This window comes from Musca autumnalis, unplaced genomic scaffold (genome assembly GCF_047663935.1).
Source record: "Musca autumnalis isolate F117 unplaced genomic scaffold, ASM4766393v1 scaffold_2, whole genome shotgun sequence".
In the NCBI taxonomy this organism is placed as follows: domain Eukaryota; kingdom Metazoa; phylum Arthropoda; class Insecta; order Diptera; family Muscidae; genus Musca; species Musca autumnalis.
Window position 1 is genome coordinate 221,406,759 of NW_027411755.1, and position 20,912 is coordinate 221,427,670.

A 20,912-nucleotide genomic window follows, 5' to 3' on the forward strand; every position below is an offset into this window, starting at 1 on the left:
GTTGGGGGTATTTATCATTCCCTTCTAAATATGTCGGTATAGGTCCACGCCATCATATAGCCCCCTTAGAACGGTACATCTTAGTTTTCGGTATTTTAAAGGTTGTGGCCTCAATATTCCAACTAAATGGCTGAAACTTCTTATTTAGTCTTCGATGGGGGTGCACAACTTTCCACCTGAAATTTGTGAAGGTTTGCGCTTTCATATTGCCCCCATAGAACTGTATCTCCCGATTTTGGGTATTTTAAAAGTAGTGGCTTAATTATTCCACCAAAATGGCTGAAATTTGGTATTTAGTCTTCGTTGGTGGTCTGAAACTTTCCCCCAACAAGTGTACAGGTCCACCCCTTCATATAGTGCCCATAGAACCGTACCTCCCGAATTTCGGTACTTTGAAAGTTAGTCACATGGATTTACCGAAATTGCTGGAATTTGGTATTTAGTCTTCTTCATAAACGAAAGGAAACTAATTGTTCTGAAGTAAAATTGAACAATTAGTTTCCTTTCGTTTGGAGGGTATAACAAGTTCGGTCGTATGATAATAATGTATAATAATGTGCTGGTAATGTCTCCTCTAACAGTATTAAAGTCATTTAAATATTTACCGTTTACTAGTAATTGGGTGCACAACATTTTTACGAACAATCAAAACTAATTTGTGATCAAAAGCAAAATTCAAGGACATAAATTCTTGCCTTAACAAAACTGCAGCAATTTAGCCAAAAAAGTACAAAAGGATCATTCTTTACAACGTTGACAAAATAAAATGAATTTTCTTCTGATTAGGTCACAAGAAAAAGAAATCTAGTGAATGAATGAAAAGACGAATGAATAGCTGAAGGAAGTTCATTGTTGAACTAAATGGCACGGACATTATTAAAATAAGATGGAAGCATGTTAAACCGGATAGTATAAAAATAACTATGGACAATTGTTTAACGAAGTGAAAGGGGACTTCAACTATCCACTGCATCCATTTTAGAATAAATTGTGTGAATAGAAGAATGGTATGAAGTTGAATTTTGGTGCAGCGTGCTCTACCAGGTAATGTAAGGTAAAGGAAGATACTGCTTTACAAAATTTACTACGAAAATATGGAGTCTACTTGTGTGCAAATTATTATGGGCAAAGTATTTTAGGAATATCTTGTATACAAGCAACTGCTTTGAATTTTTTAGGTAACAGTGTGAATTTGTTGTATTGTTTAACGGGTTGCTGTTGTAGTCGGAATTGTATTAGATATAAACTTAACATTTCCCTTAGTATTAGAAATGGTAAATTACGCTAACTGAAAAACAATTTTTTTGTTTTATTTTCGGAATGCTTCGAAAAGAAAATCACAGTTACAGGAAAATTAAAAAAATCAATCTATGTAGCAGTTTACGTCCAAAAAAATGCGAAAATTTTCTAACAAACTTTGCACAAACAATTGTTTTGAAAATTAGCTACAATTGTAAAGGAAGTCTAATTAGGTTGTGTAATTTATTAGAAACTCAAAGCATAGCATAGCAAAACGACCGAAGTTGTTGTTAAATCAGTTGTTGGCATTTGTTAACATCGTCTTAATACAAACTAGAAGATAGCAACATAGACAACAAAGGGACGTACTTTTATTTGTTAAAAAATTGGATTACGGATAATAGAGATATGGGATAATGGAATGACTCAGATAATGGGAATGACTCAGCCCAGTCAAACCTTTAAAGTTTTTGGTTAATAGAAACATTAGAAATGAATAAAGTAAAATTTGTTGAATTTGCCTACAAACATATACACTTAGCCTGTGCACAACTTTTAGTAAAGATATTTCCTGACCATAGGAAAAATAAAAAGACGGGTTTTTGTAAACGTAAAAACCTTCAAAATACTTGAAATGGTGCACAGTCACCATTATATAAAGGCAATAACAAAACGTCAAAAAATTTTGTGAATTATCAGATGGAAAATATTCCTAAGCTCTTCAAATTACCTGAAATCGATAGGTATCTTTATATGGGGCTTGTAACAAAACAGATGATATATACATGAAAAAATAGACAGATTTGTTCCATCTTCGAAGTTAAATTAAGTTTGGATGTACAAAGTTCAAGACTTATCGTGCTGTTCAGACAGCCGTACATACAACCAAAATCCTTCACCCAACAAATTACGTATTTAGGAGGTCGTATAAACATGTCCCTTGGAAAAAATTCTACGAAAAAACCAAGCAGGATTCAGAGCTGGTAACTCATGCATAGATCATATATGCACAACCAGGATTATAATTGAGCAATCGATTGAATACAATGCAAGTTTGTATCTGGCCTTCGTTGATTACGAGAAAGCATTCGATGCCATTAATAGAAGCTACATCTGGGAAGCACTCTCATCAAAAGGAATACCCAAGAAAATTGTGAATATCATAGAAAAAAGCTACGAGGGAACAACGTCTAGAGTCTTGCACGATGGCAATGTGAGTGAAGCCTTCGTTACCACCAGTGGAGTACGTCAAGGCTGTACACTATCACCTTTACTCTTTATAACAGTTCTTGACACAATATTCGAAAACCTAGATTCCGCCCCAACTGGTATTAATTGGAGAATGTTTGACAAACTTGGTGATTTGGAATATGCAGACGACGCCGTATTACTGACAACAACATTTTCGGATATGCAGACAAAGTTAAATGCACTATCTGAGGAGTCTCTCAAAATCGGGCTTAGGATAAACTGTGGAAAAACAAAAACGATGAGAGTCAACGCAAACAATAATACCCCGTTTAAAATCTATGACAAAGAAATTGAAAATGTAGACCGATTCGAATACCTCGGTAGCATTTTATCTATATCGGGAGGAACAATTGAAGACGTTGAAAGCCGCATACGAAAAGCGCAAGGTACTTTTGCGTCTCTTGCTAATATCTGGTCTTCGGAAACGATAGATCTAAAAACAAAAATAGACATTTTCAATGCGTGTGTAAAATCTACACTATTATATGGCTCCGAAACTTGGCTCGTCACCAGCAGCATCACTAACAAATTGCAGGTTTTCATAAACAGATGCCTCCGTAGACTTTTGAAAATATGGTGGCCGCAAACCATATCTAATGAGCGACTGTGGATAGTTACAAGGCAGCATGGAATAGGATCCGATATGACCAGAAGAAAATACGGTTGGCTTGGTCATACTTTAAGGAAAAGCGAGGACGAAATTTCCCACTTAGATGGAATCCACAAGGACGTCGCAATAGAGGCAGACCAAGAACTACATGGAGAATGTCATGTCAGAAACTAATCAAACTCTTGATCAATTACAGTATTTAGCGAACGATAGAAACACATGGCGAAACTTTGTAAATAGACTAAGTTTGTAATATGTAAATCATTTATAAACATGTCATAATAATAATAAATAATAAACATGTCGAAAAAATTCAGAAATTGTTGGGGTATTTATCTTAACAGTTGTGGACTTTCCGAACAATATATCCATATATTCTGCTAATAAATTTGGTGTGGATTAACTTTTTCGAAGAAGGTACCTGAAGCAATGAACCGACCTTTTGAAGGTGAAACTAATTTTGATGGTCACTCTTTTTCGATAGCTATCGTGCAAAACCATCCATCCATTGGAAACAAGGACTTGCCCGCGAAAAAATATTTTCACAGATGAACATTTGAAAATAGTTCTCGAACAGTTTTTAATCAGCATTTAAATTTTTAGTGGGTACAAACATCGAATTTTTAAAGATTTTTAATGGACTCAAACGTGGATTTTTTTAGGATTTCTATGTAGACTCCAATGTTATTTTTTGACCAGTTTTCTGTTGATCCAAATTTGCTGTTTTAAATTTTAGGTCGACCCAAACCTGGATTTTAGTTGGCCCAAACGTGGATTTTTCAATGATATTTAGGTGGACACAAACGAGGAGTTTTTAAAGATTGTAGGGGTACACAAATGAGGATTTTTTTTAAGATTTTTAGGTAGACACAAACGTGGATTTTTTAAAAATTTTTAGGTGGTCACAAATGCGGATGTGTTAAAGTATTTTAAGTTGACACTAATGTAGATATTTTAAGTTTTTTTCAGGTGGACACAAACGTGGATTTTTCTTAAATTTTTATGTGGACATAAACATGGATATTTTAAAGATTTTAAGGTGGACGCAAACGTGGATTTTCTAAAGATTTTTAGGTAGGCACAAGCGTGATTTTTTTCTAAGATTCGTAGATGGACCCAGACGTGAATATTTTCTAAGTTTTGTAGGTGAACCCAAGCGTGGATTTTTCTAAGATTTATAGGTGACCCATACGTGGCATTTTTCTCAGATTTGGTGGTGGACCCAAGTGTGAATTTTTTAAAGGTTTTTTGGTGGACCCAAACTTGGATTTTTTCTAAGATTTGTCGGTGGATCCAAGAGCGGATATTTTAAAGATTTTTTGTTACTGGAATTTTGTAATAAAATATTCTTAAAAAATCCACGGACTGGAAAAACATTCTTTAAAAAATTAACGGCTTGAAAAATATTCTTTAAAATCTCTCCGGGCTCGAAAAATATACTTAAAAAATCACCGGCTCCATAAATATTATTTAAAAAATCCTCGGCCTCCTATATTTTTCTTCACAGTATCCATGGGCTCGAAAAATATTCTTAAAAAATCCACGGGCTCTATAATTTTTCTTTAAAAAATCCAAAGACTCGAAAAAATATTCTTTAAAATATCCATGGGCTCAAAAAATATTCCCAAAAAAATTAACGGACTCCAAAAATATTCTTTAAAAATACGCGGGCTCGGAAAATATTCATTAAAAAAGTTCTTAGGCTCAAAAAATATGCTTCGAAAAATCGATGGGCTCGATGAGCATTCTTTTAAAAAATCCACGGGCTTGAAAAATAGTCTTAAAAAACTCCACGGGCTCGAAAAATATTCTTTAAAAAATCCACGGGCTCGAAAAATATTTATAAAAATATCCATGGCTCGAAAAGTATATTTTTAAAAAAAATCAAGGGCTCGAAAATATTCTTTAAAAATCTATATGCTGAAAAAATATTCTTAAAAAATCTACGGGCTCGAAAAATATTCTTTGAAAAGTCCGTGTGCTCGAAAAATATTCTTTTAACAATCCACGGGCTCAAAAAATAATCTTTAAATAACCCAAGGTGTCGAAAAGTATACTTTAAAAATTTCGAAATATTTTTTATTTATTTTTTTTTTTTTAAATCCAATGTCTCAAAAAATATTCTTTATAAAACCTAAGAGCTCGACAAATATTCTTTGGAAAATCCAAAGACTCGAAGAATATTCTTTAAATAAAAATAGGTAAAAAAAACTTTTTAAGTTAAACGGTTTTATGTTAAACATACATTGCAATGTTTAAGATAAATGTACAAAAAACAAAAAAATAATAAAATAGATACAGTCGTGGGAATTATAAACATATGCATAGACTAGACTAAAATAAAACCGTGGGGCACGTCAATTGTCTACAATCGTTGATTAAAATGTTTGTTTTGTAATGTTACACCATAATTAGGCAGTTGTTCAACCGACAACGATGGACGTGTGATAAGTAGGGCTAGAATGTGGAAACAAGCTAGCAAGCTCGATTATAATCGAGTTTTAGGGTTTCATAGTGGTGAGCGAGTAGTACTTTGTCGATTAAAGACAAACTACGAGCAGTGAAACGATTCCTCGCCAGCCAGCAGTGTGAATGTCCAACGATAAACTAGTTGAAACATCTCTTTTATTTACATGGAGTGTATAACTTTTGGAATTTTCATGAGCAAGAAATAGTAAGTAATTTCCTCACCGTCTCGAATCACTTCGATTTTTGTTGAAGCAACTTGCATTCGCTGCCTCAATTACGATTGTAAAAGTTTTTTTAGGGGCAAGTCCATACTTCTTGAGCAAACAGCCCGAAAGGTGTGAAAACCCCCTATGGCACCATATGTTGTGGCTGGAGATCCACTTCCATAACGGTCAATGTCGATCCATTCCTTTTAGATCCTTAATCCTAATCAACATTTTTGTCGTTTCATACGCCCAAAATTTTTAAAGCCCTCTAAATACATACGTTTTTTGGGAAAAAATTGTTTTAATATACACAGGCTGAGCGTATATCTCTGTCGGCCAAGCCGACTGATACTTTTTTACTTGTTACAATTATTTTTTCTTAAAAGCAGAAGTAAAACCGCGATAACATTTGTCCGAAACAACCAAAAATTTGCTCGCGAGCGGATTTGTACTGGAATTTTTTCTTAACCTATGTACCAAAAATCGTTAATGTAGCGCGAAAAGACAAAATTCAATTTTTTGGAAATGGAATATGAAATAATTGGCAACATTTCCTATATATAGATCTATTATATAAAACCGAAATGACGTTCGTTCGTGAATCAAAAACTCGACCAATTCACAACCGATTTGTTCCGCGTTTGTTCTAAAATATTTGTATTTATCTAAGGAAGGTTTTGACATATTTTATTTTTTGATATCGCGAAAAAATCCGCGGATATTTGCAAAAAATATATTTTGAAGAAAAATGTTCAGCGTTTATTAGTACATCGCCTGAAAGTAACATTGGCTATATAAATCCTTGAAATTCCACGTTCATCGGGAGATATAGCATCTGATTCGGAGGTACAATAACAAATATATATGATGAGTGCGAATATCTATAGAACGGTAAAGGATATTGCCTCCAAATTTGGAGTGTGTGATGGAAATTGTTCAAGGAATACATTTGCCAAATTATACTGAAATCGGTTCAGATTTGGATATAGCTCCCATATATATTTTCGGCCGATTTTAGGTATTTGATGCACCAAACACGCTATGTATATCCAATTTCTATAAAATTTGGAATGTGTGATGGAATTGTACGTAGAGATAAGCGTACCAAATTATATAGAAATCGGTTCAGATTTGGATATAGCTCCCATATATATTTTCGGCCGATTTCAGGTATTTGCTGCACGAATCATGCAGTGTTTATCCAATTTCTATTTAATTTGGCATATGTGGCGAAATTGGATGTGGAAATAAGTATGCCAAATTATATTGAAATCAGTATAGATTTGTATATGACTCCCATATATATTTTTGGCCGATATCATGTATTTGATGTACCAACCACTCGAAATTTGGTTCGTGTTACAGAATTTGGAGTAGAAATAAATTTTCAAAATTATATTGAAATCGGTGCAGATTTGAATACAGCGCCCACATATATTTTTTAGCCGATTTCATGTACTGGATACACCTAAAACCATATATATATATAGCTTTCTCAGAAAGATTTCCCTTCTTAATGAAGAATGAAAAGAAATAACTGCAATTGAAATGTTGCATGCAATCCCTGCGGGAACTTTTTAACGGTAATGCAAAAGTGACAACACATTTCTTAATATATAAACCATACAATTATAAAAGTAGCCGATATAAATTCAATTAACATTCCAAAAAGTTTATGTTTTTCTAATTGTGTTTCCTTTCAAATAATGGAAATGTATAAAATACTGAATGTCATAGATGAAAAGTTTAATTTTTATGTGTGTCTGCGTACTTCCTAATTTTTTCTTTATATAACTGTCAAAATTGGAAACATTTGTAATACGTATTACAAATTATCGTGTACGCAAATTATAGAAGGGAAACATTCATTGAAATATCCGATTTATTGTGAACAACAACAAAACAACAATCTTAATAGAATGCCCAGACGAAGTAGAAATCACAACTTTGGTCGACGTACGAATAGTGCGAGATTAACAGCTGCCGTAAGATCTGCACTAAGCGATGAAGAACGTTCGCAACAAAGTCAAGCTGCACGAGAACGAATGGCACGATCGCGTTCTCGATTAAATGAAGAACAGCTACAAGTACGGAATATCGAAGATCGAGAAAGAATGAGACGTAATCGGTCAGGTGGACGATCATATCTGGACAATTTGTCGCAACGAGTACGTAGACAATCGCGTGTTAGATTAGAATTGAATCGTGCGGCATTCAATTATGATAGCACGATTGATTATAGCTCGCTTCCGGATGTTGCGATTGGAACAATGAACAACTTTTGTGTACATTGCAATGCAGTTAAATTCAAAACGGAAGCGCCAGGTTTATGTTGTGCAAATGGTAAAGTTAAATTACCTGCCTTAAATCAACCACCAGAACCATTACGAACGTTAGTTTCGGGTACAACACCAGAATCGAAACATTTTCTTAAGAATATTCAGTCATACAATTCCAGTTTCCAAATGACTTCTTTCGGCGCAACAAATATAATTAGTGAGGACAATTTCATGCCAACATTTAAGGTAATTAATTAGTTCTGAGAAATGTGCAATTATTGTGATTCTCATTCTGATTATTATTCTTTAATGCAGATTCAAGGTCAGGTTTATCATCAAGTGGGGTCATTGTTGCCATTTGCTGATGCCAATTATCAATTTTTGCAAATATATTTTATTGGAAATCAAGCCGAAGAACTAAATCAACGATGCTCTATCTTTCAAATGTTAGAAGACAGATAGTTTCAGAACTGCAAGATCTATTTCATCAACACAATGAATTAGTTAGATTGTTTAAAACGGCATTGAATAGAATACCATCTGATGATCACAGAATTGTTATTAGAGCTGATAAAACACCGGTTGGGCAACATGAACGAAGATTCAATGCACCGACTATCGACGATGTGGCAATTGTAATTGTTGGAGAACAGTTTCACCAAAGAGATATTGTTATTCATCGCAGAAATGATCAACTTCAACGCGTTTCTGAGCTTCACCGCTGTTACGATGCTTTGCAATATCCAATTTTGTTTTGGGAAGGTGAAGACGGTTATAATATCAATGTCAGAATGCATGATCCTTTAACTGGTAATAACTGAAAATATAACGTTACAAATAACAACTGAAACATCATAAAGTTCGGCCGGGCCGATCATTTATACACTACACCATCGGGCGGTACCGTTATGAAAGTATATACTAAAACGTGGACCTTTGCCAATATCTAATAGTTATAATGGAGACTGAATGACTAATGTGTGTGACATAAAATATCGAACATCGGGAGGTACAGTTCTATGGGGAGTATATTAAAACGTGCACCTAGATCAACAAATTACTGGGGAAAAACCCAATCGAAGACTAACAGCGTGTTTTTGTAAAACGTTTTTGCCCATTCGTTCGTCGATTTCATGAACGAAGACACAATTTGGTTTTCATAGCGCTTGACGTTTGTATTCGTGTGACAAACAAATGAAAGCTTTTTAATTTCGTAATTTTTTTGGTTTTCGTAACAAAATCAGACGAACGAATACGTCAAAAATAAACGAATGGAAAAGACACATCGTTTTGAATGAAAATTAAATAATTTGAGTAATAAATGGCACAAAACACACGAAAACTGGAAGGAAATGCAATTTTATTTATTTCCATAGAAGCACACGCGTATATGTACATCCGTTTCTTCATATTATCACAATTATTTTTGGACAAATTTGATTACATTTTTTTCTTATTTTTTGTTTGTCATCTGTTTATCGGGGTTGCCATCAAGTAACACATTTTACGTGCAGATGCCTATGCAAAATTCATAAAATAAGTATCATGGAAACCCTGAAATATAAAAGCTTTTATGAAATAGACGAAAGCTTTCAGATAAAAACGAATGGTTCGTAAAATTTTACAAGAACCAAATTTTTAACGTATACGTTTTAGTACGAACGGTTCGTGTGACAGGCAAGCATTTTTACAAAAACACCCTGTAACACCAAATTCAGCCATTTTGATAGTATAATGAGACAAAAAAAAAACAAAGATATCGAGTTACCGCTTATGGGGTGTTATTGAATCGCACTACAGGAATATATATACTTTGCGGGATTTAAAATGATTATTTTGAGGAGTTACAGGAGGAATGACAATCTTTATATACCGTCCATAATATGGTGGAGGGAATACAAATAAAATTTTAATGGTTCTTTAAAATTCAATTTCAGGATTGGAAACAAACAAAAAGGTCAGTGCAATGAACTATTATGCATACAGATTAATGATACGTAGGAATGAGAATAATCACATTTTGAAATGTCAGAGATTGTTTCATCAATATGTAGTTGACATGTATGCCAAAATTGAATCTGAGCGCTTAAACTATATTCGATTTAATCAAGCAAAATTACGTGTGGAGGAGTATATACATTTGCGTGACGCTGTGAACAATGATGCTAATATTAACCCAAATGACATTGGTTCGGTAACAATTTTGCCGTCTTCATATACAGGTAGCCCACGACATATGCATGAGTATGCACAGGACGCAATGACTTATGTTAGAAACTACGGTCGTCCGGATTTGTTTATAACGTTCACCTGCAATCCACAGTGGACCGAAATTAAAGAACATTTATTGCCAGGTCAAACACCTATAGATCGGCACGATATAACGGCACGCGTATTCAAACAGAAGCTAAAAGTTTTAATGGATATGATTGTGAAACATAAGGTGTTTGGTGAAGTACGATGCTGGATGTATTCAGTAGAATGGGAGAAAAGAGGTCTTCCACATGCTCACATCTTAATTTGGAACGTGAATAAAATAAGACAGGATGAAATTGATGCCATAATATCCGCCGAAATTCCTGATCAAGCTACCGATCCAGAATTATTTGAAGTTGTCACCAAAAATATGATACACGGTCCGTGTGGACAACTAAATATCAATTCGCCGTGTATGGTTGACGGAAAATGTTCTAAACGTTATCCAAGAGATTTGATTGCTGAAACTATTACCGGCAATGATGGTTATCCGTTATATAGGCGACGATCTACTGATGATAATGGCAAATCGACAACTGTGCATATTCAAAATCAGGAAGTTGAAGTTGACAATCGATGGATCGTTCCTTATTCCCCGCTGTTATCGAAGACATTCAAAGCTCATATCAACGTTGAATTTTGCAATTCAGTAAAATCCATTAAATATATTTGTAAATACATAAACAAAGGAAGCGATATGGCTGTTTTTGGTGTAGCTGACCCCAATCAAAATGATGAAATAACTCAATTTCAATTAGGACGATTCGTTAGCACTAACGAAGCTGTGTGGCGGATTTTTTCATTCGCAATCCATGATAAACACCCCACTGTTGTTCAATTAGCGGTACATCTTGAAAATGGTCAACGTGTGTACTTTACAAATCAAACTGCATTGCAAAGAGCAGCATCACCACCACCTACAACATTGACCGCCTTTTTAATTTATGCGAAAGTGACACCTTTGCAAGAGGATTGTTGTATTATGAAGTTCCAAAATACTACACGTGGAATAAATCACTAAAAGTTTTTCAAAGGCGTAAACAAGGAACACCAGTTGAAGGTCATACAAATCTGTTTTCAACAGATGCATTAGGACGGCTATATACAGTTCATCCCAATCATAATGAATGTTTCTATTTACGATTACTATTGATCAATGTTCGTGGACCAACATCATTTGATAATTTAAAGACAATTCATGGACTTATGTGTGCAACATTTCGCGAAGCATGCCAACAATTGCATTTACTTGAGGATGACACTCATTGGGATGCTACACTTGCCGAATCATCCATTATTGCTCCACCTCATCAAATTAGGACATTATTTTCTATAATAATAGCAACATGTAGTCCATCAAATCCTCTTGAATTATGGAGAAATTATGCAGACTTTATGTGTGAGGATATTTTGAATCGAATGCGTAGATCCACTTTCAATCCGAATTATCCAATGTCATCAGAAATCCACAATGAAGCATTGATAATGATTGAAGACATTTGTCTTGCAATTGCAAATAAAGCATTATCACAATTGGGTATGGTATCGCCAAACCGCCCAATGCACAATCTGTTAAACCGAGATTTGCAACGTGAACATAATTTTGACTTTAATGAGTTAGGTGCATTTGTTGAATCAAATTTGCCGAAGTTAAATGCACAGCAAAGAAACATTTACAACACACTGATGCAAACAGTTACAAATAATAACGGTGGATTTTATTTTTTAGATGCACCTGGTGGAACAGGGAAAACATTCCTCATTTCAATAATTTTGGCAACAATCCGTTCACAAAATAAGATAGCATTGGCTCTTGCATCATCTGGAATAGCTGCCACATTGTTAGATGGTGGTAGAACAGCACATTCCGCACTTAAGCTGCCTTTGGATATGAAATTCAATGAGAATCCCACATGTAATATCAGTAAGTCATCTGGAATGGCAAAAGTTTTGCAACAGTGTGCTATTGTCGTGTGGGATGAATGTCCAATGGCACATAAAAAATCATTGGAAGCTTTTGACAGAACCATGAAAGATCTAAGAACGAATGGACAATTATTCGGTGGAGCCTTGGTATTGTTGGCAGGGGATTTTAGACAAACTTTACCTGTCATTCCCCGATCGACTGCTGCTGACGAATTGAACGCGTCTTTAAAATCTTCAATTTTGTGGAAATATGTAAAGAAATTAACGCTAACAACAAATGTACGTGTTCAATTACAAAACGACGTATCGGCTGCTGAATTTTCTGAGCAGTTGCTTAAAATTGGAGATGGAAAAATGCCGATAGATAATGAAACAGGGCTAATCACGCTACCAACTGATTTTTGTCGCATCATTCAATCAAAACAAGAGCTAATTGAAAGAGTTTTTCCAGATATTGCACAACAACACAAAAATCATCGTTGGTTGAGTGAACGAGCTATATTAGCGGCAAAAAATAAAGATGTCAGTGAAATTAATGAGGCTGTTTTAAAGGAGATACCAGGCCAATTATTCACATTTAAATCAGTGGACACCGTTATGAATGAAGATGAGGTGGTCAATTATCCCACAGAATTTTTAAATTCACTTGATCTACCAGGACTTCCACCACACAATCTACAATTGAAAGTTGGAGCACCTATTATTATGTTGCGGAATCTGAATCAACCAAAATTGTGTAATGGTACAAGACTTGTGGTAAAGAAATTAATGACCAATGTTATTGAAGCCACTATTTTGAACGGAAAATTTAAAGGTGAAGACGTCTTAATTCCACGTATTCCAATAATACCAACAGACATGCCTTTTGAATTTAAACGTTTGCAGTTCCCAATTCGACTTGCTTTTGCTATGACAATCAACAAATCACAAGGACAATCATTGCAAGCGTGTGGTTTAAATTTAGAGAATTATTGTTTTTCACATGGACAATTGTATGTAGCCTGTTCACGTGTAGGGAAACCTTCAGATTTGTTTGTGTACGCACCTAATGGTAAAACCAAAAATTTTGTTTACCAAAGAGCTTTACAATAAATTAATTTAAAAGAAAAATTTGGTGTTTTTGTAGTTATTCGATTAATTTGATCGATTGATTCGTTCGCATACATTTCGATTTCTTCAGCATCTGCATATTGGTATCCGTTCACGTGGTTGTACATGTTTCTATGGTACCCGATACGGTTTACAAATTCAGATTTAACGTCTAGCGAAGCAGACGGGGTCCGCTAGTACATAATAAAAATCATCGAGTTTTGCTAAAAATTTCATGGAAATTGGTTCAGTGGTATTGGAGATATAACATTTAAAAAAACAGGCGTGGTCGGATCTTTAGGCCCCAAGGTAGAGTGATACATGCGGAATTTTTGCAAATATAGCGTTTTTTAAAAATATCGAAATGGTAGGTAACCCGCCCCCTCTGGAATTCAATAAAATATGAAGCATGTTTTCGGGGTCCATCCCTGTACATTCCCTGATAATTTTAGGAAAATCAGTTCAGTTTTAAATTAAAAAAAGTGGTCGCCATAAAATGTTCTTTTCATAAAAACCCAAAGTTGGGTTATGACGGCATTTGATTTGTATTCATAAAGATATTGCGTTTTTTTAAATATGGCAAAGGGAAGTTCTCCGTCCCCTTCGAAATTCAAGAAAAGATGCATCTTATTTCCGCCGAAGGCCATCCCTGTACATTCCCTGAAAATTTCAGGAATATCTTTTCAGTAATTTTGTAGATGTAACATTTTTTAAAAAGTGGGCATGTTCTTTGGATCCTAAAAAAGTGGGTAAGGTCGGAGACTCAAATTAAAAAAAAATTGGCGTAAAAGTGGGCTTGGTCAACACCTAAGTCTGGCTATGGCGAACATTTCACAAAAAGAATTATCCAAATCGGTCCAGCCGTTCTCAACTGATGCCATTACCAACGAACGACATTTGATTTTTACAGTGTTGTATTTAACTTGCTTTGATGTCCGTTTAGTTCAAATCTGGTAGCTCATTTCTAACACAGTTGTAGTTGACCAATATAACTGAAGCTTTGCATACTTTTCAGATTTGGATGACAATACATGAGTATGGGCCCATTTTTTCCTACAGCCCCCATATAGCGGTACCACCCGATTTCACGTATTTTGAGGATTTAGGTCCAGGTTTTGGTATATCCCCCTTATAGCGGTACCACCCGATTTCAAGTATTATGAGAATTGACTGTAACTGGGCAATGGGACCTCCCAATGGTGCAGAAACTTCCTCACTAAAAATTATGGACATAGTACCAGGGTACCACGTGATTTCAAGTGTTTTAAGCACTCTACCATGATGAACACAATGGACCATAAGGTCTCCGAGTGGAGCGGCTGTCTATTATGACAGCCGCGCGTCCTTTAACCTAACCTATCTTACGCATGTATGATTGCAATGTGTAAGTTGCAATCATATAAACAAATTCCGTGAACAACTAGTTGGCAGTGGTTGTGGTGTAGTGTATGTCCGCCCCTTCCGACTATAGCCCTCTCTTTTTTGAATTTCTTAATGTTGGTAAAATTTGGTTCAAATTCTTAACCTTCGATAGCTATTGGGACAATATTAATGATGTGTACTGTTCCATAAATTTTCAAACCCTAAGTACATTTTTTCTTTGAAAAATGGTTATTAAAACTTTATTGCAATGAATTTTAAAACCCGGCTTTTATTCTACCAAACTGCGTATCATGTACTTTTATAGGTAATTTAGGCGTATACGTTACATAATGTTATTTTATGGATTATCATACGCCCCCATAAACAGATACCTGACAGATACAGTCAATACATTGTCCCAATTTGAACTTCCATATCTCAATAACGGTAAAACCTACGAAATTATCATAAAGGTCAATCATGTAGAGAATTTTCATACCTACAGAATTTTCTTTAGTCCCATTGCGGCTTCCAAGCAAAATCGTTAAAACCAATAAAACCCCTAAAAATGTCAACTTGAATCGCGATTTATTTAAAAAGCGCTCCTGCTATTTTTTGTGTTTTTTTTTTTGATTTTTCTCATCTATGAACATTGTAGTTTCAGAATCCACAAAAACTTCCCTTCCATTTAAAGTTGCTTCGAGGGCACCGTGCCAGGCATAGATGAGGTCCCAATATGGGTACCTCTCACACAAAATTTCGAATCGCGTTGATGACGGTAAAAGTTTTATCAGGGGAATGTCCATACTTCCTGAGAAAATAGCCCGAAAGATGTAAAAAACCTCTATGGCACCATGTGTAATGTTTGGAAATGCTGATTTGGTTTAAACGTTGGCCATTGTAATTTTTTGTACGACTTTAGTTTAGTTCGATGATGAGCCACATCGATCCACGCCTTTAAGTACCTCCCCTACAAAAGATCAACATTTTTCACTAAAATGGTGCGGACGATAACTCTCGAAGGTAGTAACCAATTTGTACCACTTCTACGAGATATATATTAGGTTCGAATATGGACTGTATATGTCAACTCCTTCGGGTATCTCCCACACCAAATTTAGGGCCTGTTCTCGAATCGCTTCCATTTGTTTAATTGAATTAATTGAGCTATCATGACCTAAGGAGTATCTAGCGAAGTTCACATATATGCAACCAATACGCTACGATCGTTTCGGTGGTGGTTTAATTCAGTTAAATAGGCATAACAGATGTGTGCTAGACAATGGCTGGGATTGAAAACTTGTATATATACCATACTTGGCTCCAAACTTTGGATCACCTAATATTTTGTCAAAATGTAGTTTAGCTTCAAAAATGGTCCATATCGGTCTTCTCCACCAAAGTTCAGCATTTTTGTTTAAGTGCAGTTTGGGATCATTTCGAAAAACTTTTGGAAAATTATAGTAATTGTTTACAAGAACATAGTGGTCCATAAACTCTAAATTATGCGGTGACCAACTGAAAGGAATAACTCCCAAAATGAACTATGTCGGTCCATTCCGTCAAGTACGTCCTCCGCAACACTTTTGAGCTTCAATCCAAATACATTTTTTTTCGGCAAGTTCATACATTCAATAAGGGCCCAAAATCTGGATTTTGGTTGCGTAGCCGGTAATCGATTCGATATTGTTAAGGAATGAAAGTTTGAAGTCAAACAGGATGAGGGAATATCTCTGTCGGCAAAGCCGACTGATACTATTTTACTTGTTTGTTTCAATATTAATTTGACCGAAGACTTTTTGCAAGTGCAAAAAAACATATGAAAACAGTTTTAACAAATCGTGTTTGCGTTCAGAACCAAACACATAACTTCCGAGTGTTACAAACAGCGAAACCGGTCACATAATGATCGTAGTTGGGGTTCACATCTTCGGCTTTTTCTTCACTTGCAATAAATCTTCGGTCATTATACTCGATTCCAATGCGAAATTTATTAAAATAAATATTCAAATGACCTTGCTTATTTATTGTTTCTTTGTATGTTTATTCAAACAAAGTGCAGGTAAACATTTGACATTTTGAGTGCATTTTGTTATTTACTCACTTTTCTGATAGAAAATAATGTATTTGTGCGTATTTACAAATGTGTAAAGAAATTTAGCTTGCTTTCAACATATTTTTTTTTGCACAGAAAAAAGTAAATAAATTTGTTGCAATTTTTTGTTTGCTTGATAAATATTGCTTTGTTAGATTCATTGCTGTCAGATTATTTTTTATAAATGTTCAGTTCTTTGTGACTGTTGCTGGCACTTTTTGTAAAAAATAGCAATTGTTGGCCTTTTACGGACTTGTTTGAAGCTATTTTTTCTCACATTTTAATATTTTTTGCAACAAAATAAATATTTAATATTTTATATAACATGATTGTAATTGTAAAACGTTCAAATGAATTGCTAATAGATTGCAAATAAATTCCGATATTTATTATTCAATTTTAATAATGAGAATTTACTGTTGTTGGCTATGAAATGGTCATTGAATTCTATGTAATATCTTTTGTTTAAATTTATTGCACAATTAAAATAAAATTTATGCCCCTGAATATTTAAAAGAAAAGCAAATTTTGATTCCAAACTAAAAGAATAAAGCAAAAAAAATTGTCCATTTCCTTTATTAAATTATTCCAAATTAATTGTATACCAATTTTTGAGATCATTTTGCGCTATATTAAGTTATGGGAATGGGAGGGTAGATTGACTGATTTGAACGTGGCATAGTTCAGTAGAGCTAGACACTAGGTACTTTTGGAGGAAATGCGTTTCGCATAATTTGGATTCGTACGATAACTTTTGAACTGTTTAACCGATTATTCCAAATATTTTATACAAAACTTAGTTTAAGTTCGAAGATGGGTCATATTGGTCCACTCCTTCGAGTATATAATATACCAAATTACATATAGCACATACGTATACCGTTATTACTGGAAATGTAAGGTGTTAATTGCCTTATTTTATAATGGACAATCAGGCCTGTTTGGCTATTTCTTATTATAAAACAATATTTAAAGATTTTTAGAAATATCTTTCACTGATTCTATGTTTTGGTTACACTACACACGAATAAAACTGTTGGATCCCTGTATATAGTAGGATGTGTGACTAGGTACATCAACATAATTGGCATCAATGAAAAGGTCGAGAGATCGTCTTCCAAATACAGCTTACTTGGGCGGAATGAGTCCACCGGGAATAAAGATATAAAATATATATTAAAAAGTTTACCAATTTTCACACAAAATCGTCGGCCCATTATACCCGTTTGGTACTATCTGATCATCATACTAAGATACAAGTTTCTTTTCCATTATTTGGAGCTGATCGGACTGCGACTTACAGAATCGGATAAAAATTTTGTTTTTGGTCTATTTCACCGCCTTGATATATCACGATCTTCACCAACAACATTAGGAGTTTATCCAGGTCTGAAGCTACCACCATTCAAAATTTTATGACCATCGGTCCGTAATTGCGGCCTGGAGTTTGATTATAATTTATAATGACATTTAAGCAAAACAAACTTATAATACTCGTCCCACCTTGTGGAGTACATCAAAGAGTGGGGGCTGTAGCAATATTCTTCTGGCTGCGTTCAAGCTTGACTGACCACATGGCCAAGTGGTCTGCGTAGAGGTCTACCGACCTCAGAACCAAATCTGGGCCCTATCAGTGCACCCCGTTTTTGGGCTGAACGGACGCATGCGACCTGTGCGTAGACTATGACGAATGCGCCGTCATAACAAGGCATTGTTATAATCATCTGGCAGCCCTTGTGTCAAATCCGCTTAGTGGTTCAGGAATCGCTTTTTCTGGCCAAAACTAAAATTTTTTGTCGTCACCGACTGTTAATTTATATATGGGATTCGATAGTAAACATATTGAAACTAAGAATACAAAAAAAAACAAGTAAGCAAACCACCATGTGATACCCTACACCACAACTTGTCGGAATTAGGTATGTGCAACCGCCTTGCACGACGAATGTCCGGGTTCGATTCCCATCAAATTGTCAACGGTGGCAAAATACTCCTTAGTAATGTTCGCGATATTTGCTGAGTATTTCAGCCATGAAAAACTTCTCTACAAGTGGCAACTTAGGGCACTATCAATAACTTAATATGAATCCATTGATATAAGAGAAACCTCTCTTGTCTTTACTGCGATGTTTGTGGAAAAATATATAAATTATACATTTCTAAATAATATTCGAAAATTGAAAAATTCACATTGATTAGCCCCTCCTGCTACATCTTCAAATTGTCTTTGAGTAACAGGTTCCTCTTTGGAATACACCTAAAATAAATACATATTTTTTTTCCTTTATTACTCCTCTTGGGAGCATAGGGCTTCTACAAGATGTTTCCACTTATTTCTATCATTACAATATGTTTTTAATTCATCAAAGGATATATTAAGTTTCTTCATGTCTGTGAGGATTGTTCGTCGCCATGTTGTTATCGGCCTTCCTCGCCTTCTACTGCCTTGGGGGTTCCATTCAAGAGCTTCTCTGCATATACTTTGTGGCGGTTTGCGTAGAGTGTGTCCGATCCATGACCACTTTTTCTTCATAATTTGTATATTTATTGGCGTCTCGTTTGTTTTCCTCCATAGATCAGCGTTGGAGATTGTATTTGGCCAAAATATTCTGCATATTCTTCGTAAAAATTTGTTGATCTGGGTTTGAATTTTTTGATTAATTGCATTAGTTGTTAGCCACGTTTCACTTCCGTATAATAGCGTCGGTTTGACGCATGCATTGAAAATATGCAATTTAGTTTGAAGGGATATCTGCGTTGAACGCCATATATGGTTTAATCTACCAAAGACTGAGCGAGCTTTCCCTAACTTGTATTGGACGTCGTCATATATGCCGCCATTGTCCGACATTATACACCCCAGATAGCAAAAGGAGGTCACCCATTCAATTTCTCCTTGTCCGTTCACAAGAAATTTATTGGTATTGTTGTGGTAAATATGCATGGCTTTAGTTTTTTTATGTTGAATGTTAAACCGGCTTGTGCAGACAACTTCACTATCTCGTCCAGTTTGGATTGCATATCACTGTGTCTATGAGACATAAGACATATGTCATCGGCGAAATCAAGATCTTCGAGGTGGTTTTGAAGATTCCAAACTATCCCCCTTTTCTTTTTACTAACTTCACCCATTATGTTGTCTAGTGTGACGGCGAAGAGTAGAGGTGATAATGGGCAGCCTTGTTTCACTCCAGCGTTAGTGGAAAAGGTTTCGCTGTACGTTGTGCCATGTCGAACCCTTAGTGTGGCTCCTTCGTACATTGCTTTTATTAAGTTGACAATTTTAGGGGGTACTCCTTTGGCTTCCAGTGCTGTCCATATTACGCTTCGGCGGATGGAGTCAAATGCCTTCTGGAAATCAATAAATACCAGGTAGAGTGGAGAGCGCCATTCGATTGACTGGTCTATGATAATTCGAAGCGTGTTAGCTTGGTCTACGCAACTGCGGTGGGGACGGAACCCAGCTTGTTTGTCTCGTAGAGTTCTTTCTATTTGCTGGAGCCTTGTGTTTATTATGACTGCAATTAGTTTGTATATTGTATTAAGTAATGTTATTCCTCTCCAGTTATTGCAGTCAGTTAGGTTGCCATTTTTTGGCAATTTTATAATAATCCCCGTTTTCCAACTTTCTGGGAGTTGTTCCTGTTGCCAGGTTTCCACTATGAATGGGAGAAGGATTTCAGCTGAAACTAGTGGGTCGACTTGGAGAATTTCGGATGGTATGCCATCGTCTCCGGGTGCTTTGTTTCGTTTCATGGCTTTTATTGCTGTTGCGATTTCGCCAACACAGGGCGGATCGATGTTTATAGCTTCTGTCGCCGATGGTGATTGATATGTATTACCAGTTGCGACTTCACTTTCCTCATTTGGATTTATGTTGCTGGTTGTTTCGAAATGTTCCTTCCAACGCTGGGTTTGTTGTTCAGTTGATGTCAGAAGTTGTCCATTGACATCCATAATAGGTTTGTTTTGATTAAAGTTTTGTTTTCCTAGTCGTCCTATGATTTGGAATAGTTGACGCATATTATTTGATCCTGCGGCTTTCTCTGCTTCGTCTGCGAGGGATTCCAGATATTTTCTCTTGTCAGCGCGAGCAGAGCGTTTAACTGCTTTGGCTATTGCTCTATATT

General features: G+C 35.4%; 1 pseudogene; it reads left to right on the forward strand.

The window, feature by feature from the left end:
• Positions 1–10,473: 10,473 nt before the first annotated feature.
• On the forward strand, positions 10,474–19,826 carry LOC141392526 (uncharacterized; annotated as a pseudogene).
• Positions 19,827–20,912: the final 1,086 nt, after the last annotated feature.